The sequence below is a fragment of the Manduca sexta genome, chromosome 23, assembly GCF_014839805.1.
Source record: "Manduca sexta isolate Smith_Timp_Sample1 chromosome 23, JHU_Msex_v1.0, whole genome shotgun sequence".
In the NCBI taxonomy this organism is placed as follows: domain Eukaryota; kingdom Metazoa; phylum Arthropoda; class Insecta; order Lepidoptera; family Sphingidae; genus Manduca; species Manduca sexta.
Window position 1 is genome coordinate 634822 of NC_051137.1, and position 6840 is coordinate 641661.

The window sequence follows — 6840 nt, forward strand, 5'->3', positions numbered from 1 at the left end:
CATTGAAGTGAAGTTAATAATAATTATTACTTATGTATTGCCAGAAAAAGTACAAAAATAAATTATAAAGATGAATATTTCTAGTATACAATATATAATATTGTACCATTATTGTGTTTTTGTCAACAATCTTTGCAGTACGCTCAAGGCCTCTATCGCGATCATCAATGAGTTTATTTAGGTGTTGCGTACATTCTCTTTTAAAATTATTTGGTGTACATTATTATGAAAGTTCTCTCAAGGCAGTCGTGGCCGAGCGGTTAAGGCGTCTGACTAGAAATCAGATTCCCTCTGGGAGCGTAGGTTCGAATCCTACCGACTGCGAATATTTTATTTTTCTAAAACTTATACGTTTTTTTTGGGTTTTTATACGTCCTGCTAAGAACTAATTTATTAACATATTTATCCCTCGGCTAATCACAACAATGCAGGAGCGTCTAAATTTTGTAGATCTTTAGTCTTCACTACATAGTATAAAACAAAGTCGCTTTCTCTGTCCCTATGTCCCTTTATATGCTTAAATCTTTAAAACTACGCAACGGATTTTGATGCGGTTTTTTTTAATAGATAGGGTCATTCAAGAGAAAGGTTTATATGTATAATAACATCCATCAAATAGTGGAGAAATATTGTTATTTTGTTATGTTATACCCGTGCGAAGTCTGAGCTGGCCGCTATGTTTTTATATACAACGTTCACAGTTTTTCTGTAGTGTATTTAGTATCAGCATTGCACCCGTGCGAAGCCGGGGCGGGTCGCTAGTTTGGTATAAGAATCAAAAACCACTCTAAACGACAACTAAATAAATTAAGTTTAATCAAGGGCTATATTTCATTTTGGCACTCAAATCAAAATTATCCCAATATAACAGTGTCAGGTCATAAAACTATGGAAAAGTTTAATTGATATTTCTTTGTTTACATTACTTACTAATTAAAATGTTACTGGAAGTTATCCTAAAATACATAAATAGACATGTTTCCAAAAAACCCCGAGCTCTCCCTAGAGCCTTGATCTCAACTTTAGTTTCGCAGTACGAAAGCCTTTTTATTTAATAACAGTGTTCATAAATAATAATTAGTCTATGATGAGCCAATTAACTGTATTCTTATCTTAGCCAAAATTTGTTTGCAGCTGGGTCCGCGTGGGACGATAGAAACCCTTTCTTAGAATAAGTTTTACTATCAAATAAAATAGTAAATTACGTTACTAAGGGCCTTTTTGGCGATGTTTAAGAAAAATCATCGAATACTGATAGTAAGCTCAGTGTTATTTTTTATTTTTGCAGTAACATGGCGAAGTAACCCAAAGCATCTACAAATTTCTGCTATTTTTGAAAATTGCGCACTAAGACTTTTAGCGGCAAAAGACTCATGAAGCTAAAACCTTGTGGTCTTGCTTGTACGAAGGCTAGAATCAAATAACACCTTCGATGGAAATCCACCTAGAACAGATGCTCTGGAATAACCCGTTTATTAGAAGCACATTATTGAACTATATTCTTAGTAAGATACGATCTAGGATAATTTGTGTATATAAACTTATATTCTAGTGTTGCTTTTAGCGGGACCTCTTATGTAATAAAATTTGTTCCTTGCTCAGAAACACCGCCTACTTAGCGAACATCGACCTTTAATTTTTATCCTTGATGCTTTGTACTTTTAATATAACTGAATAACGCAAACTTGCCTTTCGCCTGATGATAAACGCCAAACAAAATACTGCATGACATGAGGATTATAATATGTTTGTCACAATATATTTAGTGACAGTACATAGAATGTCATAACCAATATACAACAGTTCTTGTAAATTGCGTAGAAGCAGAAAATAATCCTTTAGTCTCGCATACGAAACACTTTATTGTATATTTTTTATATCTGCTGAAATGTTTTATTGTTTTTAAATAAAATTTTAAAAAAATTGTAAATATACGTTACAAATTCGTTTAACACAAACACTATTTACCGGATAACTATAATTTAAGGGAAATGCGACCCGCACATGTGTAGATATTCTAGCCATGAGTTGTTACGAGAGAAATTAGTAGGTACTAGCTCAGATACTTGACTTGAGCCTGCGGTACACTCATAGACAAACGGAATAGTTTAGTTAGATTTCGTAACATATTTTGGACAATATTATAATTGTTTATGCAGATATTTGGATATTGATTAAGTCCTTGTATTTTCGGTTACTATAACCGCATAAATATTTTTTTAATTACATAATATAGACGATATCCTGCAGTAGCATTTAACAAATAACTCACCTTATACCCAGTACTGCACCAATAAATAACCTACGATGTTTTTTTTTCACATAGTTTCCATCCCCATAGACCTGTTAATATTTCATTCCACGTGCGTTTACTACGATACTAACAGTTATTGAACTTTAAAATTATTAAACTAAATAATACATAGTAAGTCGTCCGAGACTGCAATTAGAATCAGTGCCCTTTGGCTAGAAGTTCGCCTTCGCCGTATCTATAAATTGACAAAGCCAGGGAGAAGTAATTATGCGTTTTCTCTCTCATTCGGGAATAGTTATAATCTATATTTATACGTGAGGAAAAGTTTATACTCTTTCAAGCAAATTGCCCATTTTAGGAGCGTGAGTTTGACATAATTAAAGTTGATTAGAGTGCAGAATAATAGAATTTCCCCCTTATTCATAAACGTTATTTATCTAAGCTCCATCTTTGCTGTGATAACAAGTCTGTTTCTCAGTGCTGACGGCATGGCAGCCTTCGCAGTGCATAGACATAGGGCCGTTGTGATTGGCTAATATTGAGATACAACTTGAATCTGGTTGGCTGTGAGATAAAGAAAAGCTGAGAAACAGACTTGTTACCACAGCAATGCTCCGTCCTTAGATAAATAACGTCTATGAATTTAAATATATTATTATTTTTATGAAGTATTTTACATAATATTTGTCCTGAAATATAATAACACACGTCGCGTCGCTCTGTTAATATGTCAGTGTCAACTGGACAGGCAGGATTCACACGGTTTTATAAAACACTAGCTGACCCGACAGACGTTGCCCCGTCTTAACTATGAATTTGTAGCGCGCATTCTGTCAATCGCTGACAGTTATTTCAGACAATAAAATTGAAAGTTATATAAAATTAATATTTTCGTTAAGTTTTCTTAAATTTACTAATTTTCCACGCAATTTTTTGATTTTTTTTCTTTCATAAGAACCTTCTAACAATAACAAACACAACAAAAAAACAAATAGTGAAATCGGTGCAGCCGTTCACGCGTGATGACGTGACCAAGGGAAACAGGGATTCATTTTTATATGTATAGTATATTATTTTTCTGGAATAGAATATTAAGGTCATCATTTGTACTAGAACTAGTTATAGTAATATATAATATAATATCGATCGAAGTGCGACAGTCTTTGTGGCTGCTTAGTTTAAGAAATAGACAAGGCGATGGCAACTACCTTAAGTAAATCTCGCCTACGAAAACCTACCTAGAATAAATCGGTTAAATTGCGCCTAAATGAAGCAACTTAGCAAACTTTCAAAAAGCATACACGAAAACGCTCTCAAGGTCGTATTCATAATATATTTTCATTTAACGCAAAAAATATTCGCAGTCGGTAGGATTCGAACCTACGCTCCCAGAGGGAATCTGATTTCTAGTCAGACGCCTTAACCGCTCGGCCACGACTGCCACACGTGATGTTCGTGTAATCGCGGATTGTCTTAATGCGTACTTTCACAAAACTATCAAAGAACCTGTTTTTGATGTCGGTGAAAGGAGATATAAATCGAGATCGCTTTATTTTTAGTAGGTCAATAGTAATTCATACAGCCCCCCTCCCCGACCCCCTTCGTGTTAAATTAACTAGATTTTATATAACTGAATAGCACACAAGCTTTAGCATTTTCATGTGCCAGACTACGTTGGTATTTAATATGTTTTATGTAAAGAATCAATTCAAATGATACTTAACCGATTATGAAAATTCTTTTACTAATTCGAAGCTTAAATATATATACAATCAACTATCGCTCGCTTTAATGGTGAAGGAAACCATCGTGAGGAAACATATTATTTACTTGAGAATTTAAAGGTATGTGAAGACTGCCAACTCGCACTAAGCCAACGTGGTGGACCGAGGTCTAAACCCTCTCAGTACTAGAGGAGGTCCGAGCTCAGCAGTGGGACAGCATATAATACAGGGCTGGTATTTTTACTATTATTAATACGAAGCTATATATTATTATCAGTACTATATGATATTTTTATCCCTGGAAAGTTTACGCAAACACAGCCGCAAGCAATAGCTACTAATATTTAACCATCAACAAAAAGTAATCGGTGTGCAGAACCCTGAATACTCGTGTCTCACATTTAACCGATTTTTCAAATACCTTACCTAACCGTATAATTATTGGGTATAGCACAGGTATACGATTGGTGTAGTTTTGTAGAGTCGGCTTCGTTGGCGCGAGGGGCGGCGTCGACGCGTGCATGTTTGTTCGTTGTTGATTGTGGCGGTGTTCGGCGCTACCACCGCCTGCATACGGCACGTGACCACTACCACTTGTTACCTGCACATAAACTCACGCCAAATCCCGAGGGATTGAGATGTATCTAGTACACAGTGTGCAACCACTACCGTTTCTTACTCCATTTTTAATATTAGCATAAAAGCTTTCGTCTCTTGCCTCTAAGGATAAAGGTGGAGACATACGTATGTCTATACACAATATATAATATATAAGTATACACATGTCGCCCTGGCTAGGCATACTCACCCCATAATGTAATAAAGACAAGTCAAAATATTCCTTTAAAGTTTAAAATGTTCATTAATGGAAATAATAGACTGCCTCGGCGGCCTGGTTAGGTACGACTGCAGTGGTAAAGTCTCGGGTTCGATTCCCGGGTCGAGATGTTAGGTTTTTCTACTCCGTATTAGCCCAGAGTCTGGATTTATGCCCGATATGACGATAGGCTTGTCCTCTATCACATAGTTTCATGGAATACGCACAGCGGAGAGGGTGAACCAGTTGCGTATCTACCTACCTCTACATCAATTAAAGGCGTGAAGTTTGTGTGTATAAATAATACAGAAAATGCCGAATAAATCAATTTACAATAAACTATTCACGCTTGAAATACTAAATATCTATTTATCGATATATCTAATCGCTTGGGACCAACTTTTCATTGATCAGATCAAATAGCCATTCCCGACATTAGAACCTAACTGAATAGAAGATTAAAATATTTTATTCAAACATTATTTTATTGAGTGTTTACTATTAACGACTTTGGTCAGATGATCGAAAAGTTTTACGTGACTATAAATCTGGCATTAATTATATTCATCTTTAATCAAGTTTATACCATTTTTTTTTTATCCAATTTATAACTGCCAATCCAGATATCGGACGATACTTTTGTTGGCGTTAACGTGTATTGGCCACATTACTACAACTCCACCTGCCACCCACGTTTTTAATACGTGTGCTTTGTAATTATGTCAGCGACTACATAATATTTTGTACTATGTATGCGATAGCCTAGTTGGTTGTGGAACGGACTGTCGAGACGAATGTCCGCAAGTTCAAAATCCAAGGGCACACAGCTCTGCCTTTTCTAAATGATGCGTGTGTTCTTTGTGAATTATCGCTTGCCTTAACGGTGAAGAATAACATCGTGAGGAAACCTACATATCTGAGAAGTTCTCTATAGGAATTTTGAGGGTGTGTAAAGTCTACCAATCCGCACTAGGCCAGCGTAGTAGACTAAGGTCTAATCCCTCTCATTAAAGTGGGACGGTATATAATACAGAGTTCATATTATTGTCTAAAGATCCCATATCACGTTCACTGTGCGTTCTAGCAGCGTTTTCAAGACATCAGCCCGCAAAAAACATCGTATACAGCTCTTATTATAACATTTTATACACGAAACAAGATAACATTAACTACACCGATAGTAGCGGTCGGCCCGCGGCTGTGCTTTTGCGAAATGTCCAAACAATCGGAACACGTTATGACGGCAGCTAATTTTGTAATTGCTTTGAATGTTTACACGCAGCAGCGATTAGTTTACTATTTCAATGAAATGCTGCGTCCCGCGCCGGCTGTTGATCCAACAAATACGTGCGCGGTTTGCGTTTGAACCAATTAATAATTTGAAATAATTGTTTGAAATATATTATGTTTGGATTAATTCGTATCGATGATGTGAGATAGTTAAGTACTGCGTCGAAACAAGCTAGTTGTAAGTCTCTAAGCGTAGAAACATATGCTCTTGCCTTTTATTCCGCGGGATATCTTATAGTGACTACACAGGTCTCTGTATTTTTAATGATTAAAATTGGAAACATATACCTATTTAATGTTAATTACCTATTAATGGAAAACGTGTTAACTATGTATTGATGTAGTTCTTACATATCTTATGCAAATTAATAATACACGCAAATTCGCATTGCCAAATCAAGGCAGTCGTGGCCGAGCGGTTAAGGCGTCTGACTAGAAATCAGATTCCCTCTGGGAGCGTAGGTTCGAATCCTACCGACTGCGGATACTTTTTATTACGAAATAACTTTTACTAAATGTAAAAGGAACAAACACTCTGTGCGTCGTACTTGCATACGCTATTATATTCCGTATTGAATAGTTGTAGCCGGTGTTATTAGAATTATCAAAACTACCATTTAATATATCAATACAATTAGGTGAATAACAATGGTCCGTTCGGCACACCTATCATTTAAGTGCAGTTGTCCTCACCATCAATCGTCAGATTACACAATTCCAACTGTTAAAACCTTATTACATACCGCGAAAATATT

At 35.9% G+C, this 6840-nt stretch overlaps 3 non-coding genes across 3 annotated transcripts; 2 read left to right on the plus strand and 1 right to left on the minus strand.

Moving 5' to 3' along the window:
• Positions 1-242: 242 nt before the first annotated feature.
• On the plus strand, positions 243-324 carry Trnas-aga. The gene has a single exon. It is a non-coding gene; the product is annotated as a tRNA-Ser (tRNA).
• Positions 325-3613: 3289 nt separating this feature from the next.
• Positions 3614-3695, minus strand: Trnas-aga. The gene has a single exon. It is a non-coding gene; the product is annotated as a tRNA-Ser (tRNA).
• Positions 3696-6486: 2791 nt separating this feature from the next.
• On the plus strand, positions 6487-6568 carry Trnas-aga. Its single transcript has one exon. It is a non-coding gene; the product is annotated as a tRNA-Ser (tRNA).
• The last annotated feature ends 272 nt before the right edge of the window (positions 6569-6840 follow it).